Source organism: Notamacropus eugenii, chromosome 4, assembly GCF_028372415.1.
Source record: "Notamacropus eugenii isolate mMacEug1 chromosome 4, mMacEug1.pri_v2, whole genome shotgun sequence".
Lineage (NCBI taxonomy): Eukaryota > Metazoa > Chordata > Mammalia > Diprotodontia > Macropodidae > Notamacropus > Notamacropus eugenii.
In genome coordinates this window covers 243,656,234-243,670,773 of record NC_092875.1, presented here as the reverse complement: position 1 = coordinate 243,670,773, position 14,540 = coordinate 243,656,234, and the positions used below count along the sequence as shown (strand labels likewise).

General features: G+C 37.9%; 1 long non-coding RNA gene across 1 annotated transcript; it reads left to right on the top strand.

Moving 5' to 3' along the window:
* The first annotated feature begins 2,386 nt into the window (after positions 1 to 2,386).
* Positions 2,387 to 12,558, top strand: LOC140498379 (uncharacterized). Its single transcript, XR_011965082.1, has 3 exons — positions 2,387 to 2,515; positions 9,218 to 9,370; positions 12,377 to 12,558. It is a non-coding gene; the product is annotated as an uncharacterized lncRNA (long non-coding RNA).
* Positions 12,559 to 14,540: the final 1,982 nt, after the last annotated feature.

The window sequence follows — 14,540 nt, the reverse complement described above, 5'->3', positions numbered from 1 at the left end:
AAGCTAAAACATTCAAAAGTTAAGTGACATATCTGCTGTCATATATCTAGTAAGACTTAGATTTCATGTCCCTTATCTCACAATTGATTCCAAAGTTCTTCAGAGACGCCTTGAGAATGCCCTTGTATCACTTCTTCTTACTTCCATGTGGGTGCTTGTCTTGTATGAGTTCTCTGCAAAATAATCTTTTTAGGCAAATGTACTTTTAGAGACACTGGCATGGAACTGTCCAGCATGGTGGCCTGTATCAAAGAAGGTGCTGCACTCTGTGAGCAAAACAGTAGATGACATGTGCACATTTAGAGCCATCTCCACTCCAAATGGTCATGTGGACTGCTTGTGCCTGACCTGTGGTAAAGCCTTCTGAGCTCATATTGGTCTCTTCATCTACAGTCTGACACACTGTACCTTGACTTCAATATAGTGATGTCACTTTGGTCCTCTTCAAGGATGAATGACAACAATCCAACCAAGATTCAGATTCATGTTTTTTAACTCCATATTCAATATTTTCAAATTCCCTACATGGTCTCTAAAGGAGACCCACACTGATTTAACAGATTTTGTTTTTCTTCTGTTGTTGTAGGCTTGTGGTATGACCTGATTGATTGACACTGCCAGGTGGCTCATATTTTGTAAATGATTGGCTATCTAAGTCCAATCTTATATCAAACTTTGATTATTTTTTAGCATCTGCTCTTCCTATATAGCCATACAACTGGGTCACTTATTAGGACTTCTCAATTTACTGAGAGTATTGGGAATAATGATCCTTGAGTCAATCATTCCCATAACATATGTGAGAACACCTATAAAACTGTGATGCTCTTTACCCACCTCTACTATATTTTTAAGCCAAATGCCAATTTACTAAACAGAGCATTAGACAGAGGCTAGATCTGTGCTTTATTCCTAAGCTGGCACTTGAGTTAATTTCTCTGTTTTCCATGTCTGAAAATGGAACCATTAACCAACTATGAAATAAACTGCAGGGTGCTTTGAGCTTCTGTGGTCTAGATACTAGCTATAGTTTGCGAGTGTTATGATTAGGCCTAGCATAAGAAGGGTGTGAATATTTAAAGCATTAATAGAATTACAAATGAAAATTACACAATTGACATGATTTTTCCTTCACATATTGAGCTTATAGCATGTAGTTGCCCAGATTCTCTGAATAATGTCATGACTTTCTTGAGGCAAAGCAGAGTAGCAGAGTGAATAAAGCATTGTCTTGAATGAGAACCAGGAGATTTGGGTTCTTCTCATTCTGGTCACTCATCAGCAGGGTGCCTTTGAAGTCATCTGTTCTTTCTGGGTCTTAGTTTCCTCATATGTAAAATAAGGGCATTGGACTGCATGATCTTTAAAGTCCTTTGCAATTCTTACATTCTATGAAATACACATACAGATTAGCAAATATTTTAAATCTCCCAGTGATTGCAAATCTGTTTGCTCAAATATTAAATGAAATCAGACCTGAGGAAGATTCATATAAGCTTCCAATTTTTTTTTGATAGTATTCACTTAGAAAGGTGTTCCTTTTGTTGCAAAGATTAATGAGGTATCCTTAATAATGGATTTTTTTAAATGGATTTTTTTAAATGGATTATTTTAAAATAAAAAATTTAAAAATGATAGTTTTTTTTCCTCTTTTGGGGAACCTTGTCTCCCATATGCACTGGCTGTATATATATATATATATATATGTGTGTGTGTGTGTGTGTGTGTGTGCACCTGTATCTCAAAGGAAATCATCATTGGATCATAAAGTTAAAAGATTCCTTAAAAGATTATTAGAACTCAACTGTTTCCTCAAGGATGGACTGAACTTAAGTCATGTGTCCTTTCATGTCACATTCATAAATACAGAATTAAAAAAAATTTTTTAGACATTGTAGCAATAACAAATAGATCATTCTGATGATGTATATTCAATAGTTCTGTGATGCTAAACATTTCTGTTCTTCCAAGTTATAAAATGATTTTGTAAAAGAACCATTCTCTTTTAAATAAAAGAGAATTTGCCAAAGAGTGATAAGATCCTAATACAGTAAGTTAACTAGTTTATCAAGTCCCTAAGAAGTGCTGAATGACTGTAGCAAGCACTCCATGTTGGCTGGGTAGCAGCCTCTCCATTTGACTTCTAAGGAGATTGACTTCTTGGAGAGGCAGCTACAAGATGTAACACTGACCCCTGCAGGCCAGTCTATAGAGTGTCCTTGGCATATTGTTATTGCTACTTGCCCAGTTCACAAAGGGACCCTGGTTGTTGTTTTGCCAAAGTTGCCATAGACAAGCTTGTGAATAAAGTCTCTTATTATCTAAGACTAATGAGGCATCCTATTATTTCTTCTTTCCATTCCAACTTACGCAGGCACCAGAGGTTTAACCAAAATGGTGGTCTTTGATGTAGGTTCTCCTGTGTTGATCTGGGACTCTTCTGAATATGACGAAGAAACTTTTCAAGTGAACACACCTTCTCTGACAAGGAAACAATCAACCTTGAAAATATCAGGTAGGTGCATAGAGGGAAGAAGAGTTTTTTCTGACATTTCCTGGCTTTCAGTGATCAGCACCCATATGTTCCACTGCAAAAGGCAGTTGGTCAATGTTGATATTCTTATCTGAAAAGAAATTTCCAACGCATAATCTGTAGAGGTCCCCTAACAGCTCCATTCTACGGTATATGAGTAATCTTCCCCACATCTGAGATTCTGCCATTTACCTCACTTTCACCCCTTAATGAAAATGGATCATGTTATTATTGGAAACATTTTAGGCTGTTTATTCTACGGAGATAAATATTAAATGATTAGCCTCCAAACATAATGTGTGTCCATAAAAACCAACCAGTGTATGCCCAGAAAATGGTCTGAAGGAAACAATCAAATATAGTTTTAAAAATTTAAATGGCTTTGATTCTTGGTTTGCAGCTTTGGTTTCTGCCTTCATGGCCTTCTTCCTTCCTCTGTTCACCTCATCACTCTTCCTCTCCCCTCCCCAATATGGGAATCAGAAGATCAATATTTTAGAGTTGGCCTGCCAGTTATAAGCTATTTGACATCATGAGTTGTTCCACCAAAACTCTTTGTAAACCTTAATTTTCTCATCTGTAAAGTGAAGGTGACAATGCTTACCATGCTGACCTCATGAGGTATTTGTTTAAATTGTTTAAATTTCAGTAATCTGTCATCTTGAGGTCCATCTAGAGAAAGAGAAGGTGATATTTTGTAATAAAGGAATATTTGGCAGAAAATGTGAAAGGTAGTATCTGGGAAGAACAAATGTTCAAAACACACCAAGAGAGAATGCTTATGTTTATATTTGTGGAGCTATGTAGAAAGGAGCGGGTGACTGAAGGGAAGCCATTGTGTCCTCAAAGAGTAAGAGAGGTAAAAGGAGGTGAAGAAGCACATTATAATCCAGAATTAACCGAATGGAAATGAGTTTGATTCCTGTGTGAGATGTCACAACCCTTTTGGACCCAAGTTTTTTCACCTATCAAATGGGTATCTCTGATAAAACATTAAGGATGCCCTGAAAAAAAAAGTCTCCCTGTGTTTGTCATTGATCCCGTCTGCCATTCCTCAAAAAATTAAAGATGGTTCTTGAATTTAAACTTTGGGGAATAAAGCTGTACCCCTTACTCTTGTTCAGTATTTCTCTTTTTAACTGACCTAACAGAATGTCACAGAGAACAGAATGCAAAAAATTAAATTCAACACAATGTTACTCAGTATTTACTATGGCAAGGTACTGTGTGTGGGGGCAAATGAGGTGGGAAAAGGGTGTTTAATACAAAGCATAAGAGATGATCCTTGTTCTCTAGGAGATTTCAGTGTGGGGCATAATTTAGTGTATTATGAAAGATAATATGATAAATTTCTTTCTGCCTCTGTTATTCATAAAACAAGTTTCTTTCTGATAGATATTGGGCAGAATCTTGGTGCACAGGCTCAAACTGCTCTCTTTGAAATACCTGGAGATCTCAATCTGGTTATTTCATTCTCTCTAAACCTGTACTAGGTCCTGCCATTTAAAAGCTATATGACTTCACGGGAAGTTTCACCTGAACTCTCTGTAAAGCTCAGTTTCCTCATCTGTTAAGCTGGAATAATAACGCCTACCAATGCTGACTTTTCTTTGGCTTCCTGCCTATAGCTGCTCTAAATTAACTTCCACAATGTGATTCTTCTCTTTATGTCTAGTTCTTTCCTTTCTCTTTCAAATGCCTTTTTTTCCCACTTTCCTTTTCCATTCCTAGGCAGATTCTTCCCATGTCATCTCTTTATCTTCTAACATGTAGAGTCCTGTCATTACTGTTTTGTTGCTTGTACACCCATCTACCTAGTGCTCACACATTGAATATAAACTTATGCTTATGAAGCAACTGACTGCATTAACATAAATGAGTTCTCCATAGTTAATAATAATATACATATATATAATACATATATATGTACATACACACATGTATATATCATACATTTTTTGGGGGGATGGAATATCAAAGGATAATGATGATTCTGGTTCTACTTCTGTTTCATTAGACTACTGTGATGAAGACAAATCAATCAATACTCAGCAGACATTTTATTAAGTACCTACAATGTACCAGGTACTTTGCCAGATATTTAAGTTCTCTCTCTCTGTCTCTCTCTCTCTGTCTCTCTCTCTCTGTCTCTCTCTCATTTTCTCTCTCTATCTCTTTCTCTCTCTTTCTGTCGCTTTGTCCTCTGATGGGCTGGTTCCTCCCACAGCTTCCATTGTTAAGGAGGACAACAAGGCCAGCCATGTCTTCATTCCTCTCCAGGCTGAACTCTTGATTAGTCTCTAGACGTTCTTTACTATGCCCCCACAGAGTACTTCTCCTTATCACCTCCCCCAACTTTTTAGCTTCATTTTATGTGTTGTTTTTTCTTATGAAAATGTGAGCTTTCTGCTTGTATGTGTATTCTTAGGGCTTAGAACCCTGTCTATAACATAAGTACTTAATAAATATCATTCACTTGACTTGGTAAAAGACAACAAGATAAGAAGCATATCTAAAAAGTTCAAAGGTCTACACACATACTGTGCAAGGCATGATTAAGGATGACTGATGCAGCTTCACATGTTCTTGAGTCTTAATTACCTGAGAACAGGGATATAGTGAAGTCTCCATCTCTGCCATGCCGTACCAAAGAAACTGATGAAAATCAAGGGCCAGTATAAACTTGAGTCCCTTATTGAACTTCTGGGAATTTTACATAAGATTAACATAGTTATGTTAAATTATTGCATATGAAAAAGGCTACTTGAAATTAATTTCTATTTTTAGTTGAACATCAGAAACGTTCCATGTAAACTGTATGACTCCGGGAGACTTTGATTCAAAATCAACACTCTAACTGGATCATTAATAACTGTGAGGGTATTTACTTCTTCCTCAGCTTCCTCTTCTTTTAGATACAGTCAGAACCTCAGAACTTTTAGATATGAGTCTATCCATACTAGCTTGAAGTTAGTTTCTATTTGTAGTCACCACCCCTGGTAACTCAACATCATACATTGAAAGCTAGAAGAAGCTTTAGAGTCATCTAATGAAGCTGAGGGCCAGTAAGATTAAATGCTTTGCCCAGGGTCACATGCCTAGTGAGTGGTAGAACTGGAGATTTTAATCCAGATGTGCTCTCATTCCAAATCCAGTGTTTCTCTGCATGCTATCTCCCAGCTCCAGATCCATTCCTGAATCCATCCTGCCTGGTGTGTGCACACATGCACATGCAAACACACACACACACAGAATCCCAACAGACATCCTGCTCCACTAGGATTATAAAGGACAAGGCATATCTTCTTTGGATCACTGTCTTGGGAACAGAAGGAAATAATACATTCACAATTCTGAAGATGTGTGGGGGCTGAGCCACTAAATATTGTAGGGGTGGAGTATCTAAGAAGAATGAGTCTCACATGAGTTCTCACTCTCTAGTCTTATTTGTAGAGTTACTGCTCTGGAAACAACTTCTTAGTTTCATTAATCAATAGAAGCACTTATTAAGTGATTAATTAATTAATTAATCTTGACAAGCTACTTTTTAAAGAGGCCTATTCACTGAATGGGCATTACCTCAGTTTAAATGAATACCTGAAAAGACCTTAGCCTAAAAGACCAAGGTCTCCCATTGCATCCTGGGCCATCTCCAGTCATCCTGATGAATATCTGGTCACTGGATCCAGATGGCTCAGGAGGAGAAAGTGAGGTTGGTGACATTGCACAGAACCTCCCTCCCTCAAAACAAAGTCAAGTGCAAGTCATGTAATCATTTCTCTGATTTCATAGTCCTCTTTGAAAATGAAGGACGAACACAACCTGTGAGCTGCCTAAATGGGGACTCAGCTACCTGGGTAATTCAGAGTCTTTTCCCTTTCCTTCTCCTCTTCAAAAGAAGTTAAATTTTCATGACCAGAAGCTGACCAATTAACTTTGGGTACATTGGCTAGATTCCTTTCCTTTCCTTTCCTTTCCTTTCCTTTCCTTTCCTTTCCTTTCCTTTCCTTTCCTTTCCTTTCCTTTCCTTTCCTTTCCTTTCCTTTCCTTTCCTTTCCTTTCCTTTCCTTTCCTTCCCTTTCCTTCCCTTCCCTTCCCTTCCCTTCCCTTCCCTTCCCTTCCCTTTATTCTTTCTTTCATGTCTCCCCTAAAACCTTAGACCCTGTGCACTCTGAAGCCCACAGATTTTGAAAGGAAGTATCCCTGCCCAACCTCCATTCAATGGCTGTTTTGGACCCTCCTGGCTTAGAGTGAATGTCAACAGTAACAGTTCTTTTCAAAACAACAACTCTGAGGCTCCTGTCCCTCCGAGCATGACTTATCTATTAATTTTTCTTTTGTATTAAAGGGGCCATTCCTGACTACTTATTAAGGAGGCATATTCACTAATTGGCACTACCTCACTTTAAGTGAGTATCTGAAAAGACCTTAGCCTAAAAGGTTGAGGTCTCCCATTGCATCCTGGGCCATCTCCAGTCATCTTGATGAATATTTGGTCATTGGATCCAGATGACTCAGGAAGAAAAAATGAGGCTGGTGATCTTGCACAGCCCTCCCTCACTCAAAACAAAGTCAAGTGCAAGTCATGTCATCATTTCTCTGATGTCATTGTCCTCTTTGAAAATGAAGGACAAACACAACAACAATTAATTAATTAATTAATGTGCATTAAGCGCATGCCAGGTACTGTGCTAAGTGATGAAGACATAAAGAAAGGCAAAAAAATCCCTGTTTTTAAGGCGCTCACATTTTAATGGGCAGAGACAGTGAGAAATAGCTATGTACTAACAGAGTAAATACAGGATAAGCTAGAGGTAATCAGAGAGGGAAGACTCTAGCTTTGAGGAGGCCTGAGAACAATGTCTTGCAGAAGGTGATAATTGAGTTGAGACTTGAAGGAAGATAGACAAACCATGAGGTGGAGATGAGGAGGGAGGACATTCCAAGCATGTGAAAAATGACCGTTACAGGGAAAGTCTCAAGATGGATTTAATAACCACCACAACATGGCTATTTCTGAGTGGGAGGAGAGCCTTATGGGTACCAAATAAGTGGTATTTTCTGCAGCTGTGCTCTTGATAGGAGGAAGGATGGTATAGTGTAGGTTCCCAATCCCTGTTGGAAGGAATCCTGAGTTTGGAGTCCATGGTCTTAAAGTTGACTCTTTGCTGTGCTACTCACTAATTGTGTAACCTTGGGCAATTCACTCAACTCAATTTCTTTTTTTCCTCATCTGTAAAATATGGGGCTTGGAAGAGATGAATTCTAGGATCCCTTCCTGCATTAAATCTCTCATGAGTTCATTTGTTTGGGCAGCCTGGCCAGATGACTGTGAAGCCCTGAGTTGCTGTTAATAGCCTTACGATGGTAAGATGTCATCTCATGACCCCAAAGCTCAGAGATGATTGGTGGCACCATGGCAGACTGATTGAATGGTTGATGGGGACTTATTGAGAGAGAATGATGCTTAGATTGATTCCACTCCTTTTGATATGCTTTCCTGTTTTTGGCACATGATAGCTTCTCAAACATTTATGATGTGTCTCTTAAAACATTTATAGCAAAATGACACAGGGAACATTTTGTACAGAAGTAAATCCACATTTTAGCCTTCTCCTCAAACGTGCTATAATTGCCAACAATTCTTTTTCTTTTACTGAAAGTTTTATAATATCAACTGTGATGAAATTAGAAGGGAAAATGTTTTTGTTTATCTTTGGAATAGAAAATGAGACTTTTGCCTTTTCTCACACTTGTTAAGGGGATATAGAAATAGTAGTAGCTCATATTTATATACTCCTTACAAATTAAATAAAGAAACACTGTCTTCCTTTGTGAATATCACACTCAGAGTCCCTCTGAATGCTAACCAAGTTTTGAGAAATATTTTGTGGGTCAGCATCTATTCAAAACCATAGCTCATGAACCAATACTCATGTGCTTAAAAGAAATCATCCAATTAGAGGACACAATTCAAAGAAACAAGGGTAGGGGGAAGAAGATAATAAACATTTACATATTGCCTACTATGTTCCAGGCAGTATGCTAAATGCTTTACAAATATTATCTTATTTGATTGGCCTGATGGTTCAGGGGATAGAATCCTGGGGTTGGAGTCAGGAAGACCTGAGTTCAAATTTGACCTCAGGTACTGCTGTGTGATTACACATGTCACTGAAACTGTTTCTTTAGTTTCCTTAACTCTTTCCTTATTTTCCTCTCCCTCAATTTCCTTGACTGTAAAAGGAATATATACCTATCTCATAACATTCTTGTGAGTATCACATGTGATGAGATAACCAAAGAAGTTTAACTAAATGATATAGCAAGATAAGTGATATGAAATATTTCTCTACTAAACTCCTAGGGACACTCTTACACCAGTTACTATACCACTAGTGGAAGGATGAGACACATGAAGGGAACAGATGTTACTAGCGAACACACACAAAGCAGCATAAAATCAATTGATGAATAAACATTTATTAAGCACCTACTATATGCCAGCTGTTGTGCTAAGTCCTCAATATACAAAAACGAGGCAATATTGAACACACAAGGTTGGAATACAGCAAGGGTAATTCATGCCTTCATTATTGCAGAATTGCTGATATCTTCTGGTGATGCCATCAAATGAGTTACTTTCTCTCTTGAGACAGTGTTGTCTGCTACTTGTTTCTCTAGACTGTGCTGCTCTCCACTGAGTTCCTTCCTAGCTGGACAGCTCCATAGTTGGACAGCTCCATAGTTGCAGCTCCCCACTGGGCCTTTTCACAACTGCTGCTGCGGCCCTCTGCTATCATCTGCAGGTCTTAAGTTTGGCTTCTTCCCTCACAGGTAATACTCCTGTTCTCACTTCTAACTGTTTCGTAAAGTTATTATGAAGAAGGCAATGAATCAATCAATCAATCAATCAATCAGACATCGTTTATTATATACCAGGAGCTGTGCTAGGTGTTATTAATAAGTAATGAAGTATTTTTCAAAAAGTTCAACGATCTGCAAGCATACTGTACAAGATGTGATTAAAAACCAGTGAGGCATCTTTAGAAGTCCCTAGGCAACTTGGTGGTACAGTGAATAGAAAGCTGGGTCTAGAGTCAGGAAGATCCAAGTTCAAATCATAACTCTGACATTTACTGCTAGTGACCCAGCACAAATCACTTAACATATGTTTTTCTCTACTGTAAAGTGGGGATAATAATAGTAGTTATCTCTCAGGGTTATTGAGAGGATAAAATGAGAAATTTGCAAAGTGCTTCACTCAGTGCCTGCCATGTTGTAGGTAATACATAAGATCATTCCCTTTCCTTTCCCCTTCCCTTCTCTTAGACCAAGCCTACATAGCCTGAGAATATGTCAAAGTTCCCTTTTCTGCCATGGGACATAGAAGGAACTGATTAAAATTGTGGGTAGTGAAAACTAAATAACTTACTAGCTACAGAGGTTAACATTAGATGTTTTGTGAACCTCAGCCAGATGCCAGTTGTTGGTCTTAGCCAGCTAGCTAGCTAGACTTTTTCATCATCCATTTTTTAAAAAGTCTGTTTCTTGAACAAGTCTACCCTCTTGCTGGGCACTGAATGTCTGATCCTAGTTTTTTTTTTTTAAATCTAATTTGGAGTTAGAAAATTCCTTTCCATCGCATGTCCTTTCAACGCTTCCCAGAGACTTCATTTATCAAAACTGCAAAGGAGTTACATGGACCTGTGGTGCCAATGTTCTTTTCAATATCCATTATTTCCCTGGTTGCCATGAAAAGCAACATGAACCCACAGTAAAAGGGCCAGATGGAGATGGTGTCCTCTACCCTAGTTTCTTTGATCTATATTTCTGCCATTGTTATTCATTCCTTCCATGGAAAGACTTGCTAGTTTTCTTACCCAGAAATAATTATTCTCATTTTACAGATAAGGAATTTTAGTTGTAGAGAGGTTAAGTGACTTGTGCCTGGTCATACAACTAGTAATTGTCAGAGCCAGAATACAACTGAGATTTTCTGACACCAACAGTCGTTTCTCCCATAAATTCTACTGTCTCCTTGTGAATTGTTAACTCTTTGGGATGATTTCAAATGCTTTAACAAGGGCATTAGCACAACTGTAAATAAGGGAATTACAGAAAAATTACTGGGACTTCAATTTAGAATAAGTTTATTCTAGAAATCTTCACAATTAGCTCTTCACTTAGACTGTGGGGAGCATATTTTAGAGAATGCAATGTTGGTAGGGCTTGTTTTGAATTAGCTTTGATAGTACTTTCCCCTTGGGCTGGTTGAAGTGGTTTCACACCCATAAAGTTTCCTTTGGAGTTTGGATTTCATTTGAAACCCTAAGGGGTGCAATGTCTGTGAAATGAACCAGATGAAAAATTTCACTGGCCTCTGCGGAAACAATTTTGATTAGCTTCTCCATAGTAGTCTTATATCCCTTTCTTTTGCTGCTAAAGTTGTGAGACAGATCATGGTGAGAGGTTTGGAAGAGAGTCTTACAAACAAATACACTAAACCCTGGAGAATTGGGGCATTCTGGTTAAACTAAATTAAAAATTAATTAAAATTAAAAAATTAAAAAAATCTGAAATGACCTATGGAACATGATTATTCTAGCTCTCATTTCCTGAAGGCCAGGTGTATCACATTTTCAGTTCTCCTTCTGTCATAGGTGTAAGTTTCCACCAAAAGTGTTTTCCAAATCTTAGAGGTCCAAACACACCAGTTCCATGCAATCTCTTAACAGTCTTTGCAGGTATAGCCTCAACAAACATACAAACATTTCCCTCCAATACCTCAGTGGCATAATCCCCTTTATACCACCTCAGTCTCAGGGAAATAGAAGGTAATTAGGTTCAAAGTTTAGCTCAGTACCTGTGTAGCATTAGTCTTATGTCCAAAGCACTTCTTCACTGGCATCCCAGGACATAGCTTCTCAGGTCTTTTCTGTTGGACTGATTGCAGTTTTTGGCGTAGAATTCTGGACTTCAAGGTTCCCATGGTTTGAGCTCCTAGGTCTGGGACTCCAGTCTTGCAACTATAACTGCAAATGACGAAGAAAGGGCCAAATTCCAAGCCTGGGGTGGGGAAGGGGAGGAAGGAAGAGAGAGAGAGAGAGAGAGAGAGAGAGAGAGAGAGAGAGAGAGAGAGAGAGAGAGAGAGAGAGAGAGGGAGAACTGTTAGCTATTAAGCAGGTCCCTATGGCTTCCCATATGAGTACTTTCATTTTAAATAGTCTAGGCATGCATCAAATTCCTACTATAGCTGAAAATTCTTAGTTAAACTTTGTAGACTATAATATTCTAATATAGTATATTGATCAGTCTGTCCATTAATTCTCAGTATTGAACAAATACACTTAGAAGATGCAAGAGTTTACTCTGAAAATAGAGATTTAATTAAGCCTAGGATCTGTCCTGGAGGTTGATTTGAGAATTTGTTTTTTAGTGATTTTTTCCTTTCTGCTAAAAACTAAACTCAGAAAAATCATAATTAATGAAAGGACAATATTGGTTAGTTGAATTAGGCTTAACAGGTTTGAACATACAATAATATTCATAATAACTTTCATTGAGATAGGACAGCTTTTCAATATGAAAGAGATTGTCTGATAATGTTTAAAGAACCAAGGATAACAGACAGATAGCCTTAGTGTTGCACACCATGAAATATACACAGAAGACTCCCATGCATTTTCATAGATTCTCCATGGAAAGACTGAGTACAATAATGGCACAGGATTACTAGGAGGGATTGCATTTTGTACTGGTAGTGGGAACATGTGATCTCATTGCAGTAGAAGGGACATATAAGGACTCAAATTAAGTAAAGTCTCTTGTTTCTCTTTTCAGTACCTATCATTTTCACACATTGTCATCACCTTCATCTTCATCATCGTGACAACAACCATCATCTGTTGAACACTGTTTCCATCAAATGGAGAATACAAAGATATCGAGATCTAGCTCCTACTCCAAGAACTCTTAGAATCTATTGCAACACAGGACACATGTATGAAAAGATAAATAAAAAATATAAGGTCAAATATCAGGCCTGCTCTGAGATTTCACTGGCATAAGGAGCAACTGGGGAGGAAACTTTCCCTACCAATTAAGATCACTACCTGCTCTGCAACTTGTGGTCTTGGAGAGTTGTCTGGGAGAACTGAGAGAATTTAGCAATTTGGTTAAGGTCATACAACTAGTATATGCCAGAGGCGAGACTTAAACCCAAGTCTTCCTGTTCTACTATGGCATGATTCCCTTTTGAAGGTAAAAATGTATTAATTGTTAAATGAATGGTACAGAAACATACTATTGATTTCAGGGGAGAGGTTACTGTGAACAGGAACCAAAAGTTTCCTGGAATAGCATCAGAAGAAGACTACACTCTCTAGGGAATCTTTCTTCATTTTTCCACTGTTTATAGGACATCTTCCATAACAGCGTATTGTCTTTGGTGAGCGTTTATCTTCTTCTTCATAGGTCTTTAGATTTTGATATTCAGAGGTTTGTTAAATAATTATATCTCAATGGCTCTATGTATCGAGAGCTCTTGTGTAATTTTAATTATATACATAGGTGATGTCTTATTTGAAGACAACTTTTACTGAACCAAATGCTTTTATTTGTGTTTTTTTAAAATGTTATTTTATCTGTTTTTTAAACGTTCTACAATCACTACCAAAAAACTTAGATTTTAACTCCCCCCCACACCTACCTCCCTCTTACCCCCTCCCTCCCCAAGATGGCATACAATTCTATATAGGATCTACATATACTTTCCTGTTGGATACATTTTCACTATAGTTATGCTATGTAGAGGAACTAAAATAAAAGGAAGAAATCATATAACAAATCAAAACATAATACACACACACACGCACACACACACACACACACACACACATACACACACAAACATGATCTGCTACATTCTGCTAATGAATTCCATTCTTCTTTCTCTGACTGTGCAAGGCATTTTGCCTTAGAAAACCATTGGGAATTTTTTTTTTTTTTTTTAGGTTCTTGCTTTATTATGGTTATTATGAAGTTCCAAGTCTACCAGAAAAAACTCTCGCACACTGTGGTCATTGCTGTACACAAAGTTCTCCTGGTTCTGCTCCTTTCGCTCAGTATCAGATCATATAAGTCCTTCCAGGCCTCTCTGAAGTCTTCTTGTTCATCATTTCTTATGGTGCAACAGTACTCCATTACATTCATATACCATAATTTTTTCAGCCTTTCCCCAACTGACGGGCATCCCCTTGACTTCCAGTTTTTGGCAACTACAAAGAGTGCTGCTGTAAATATTTTTGTACATGTGGGACCCTTTCCCATTTTTATGATCTCTTGGGGATACAGTCCTAGTAGTGATATTGCTGGGTCAAAGGGTATGCACATTTTTGTAGCCCTTTGGGCATAGTTCCAAACCACTCTCCAGAATGGTTGGATAAGCTCACAGCTCCACCAACAATGAATTAGTGTTCTAACTCTCCCACATCCTCTCCAACATTTATCATTTTCCTGTTCTGTCATGTTTGCCAATCTTATAGGTGTGATGTGGTACCTCAGAGATGTTTTGATTTGCATTTCTCTAATCAAAAGTGATTTAGAGCATTTTTTCATATGATTATAGATATCTTTAATTTCTTCCTCTGAAAATTGCCTGTTCATATCCTTTGACCACTTTTCAATTGGGGAACAAATGCCTTTTTATAATCAACAAATTGGCTTCATGGGGAGTTAGTGTGTTCTCCCTTGTTAGAGAGAGTTCTACAAGCAAAGACTGGATATCCACATGTTGGGGATGTTGTTTAAGAGATTCTTTTTCACAGATGAGTTGGACTAGATGGCCATTGACATATTTAGGATTTTTTGCCTGGAACTTTTGGAAGCTGAAACACTATACCTTAATTAAGTAAACAGTTTCCACTGATACATTGTTCGAAAAGGAGCAGGAAGGTAGTTGTGGCTGATCCCATAGGCTAACAGGAAGACTTGGGACAGCCAAACC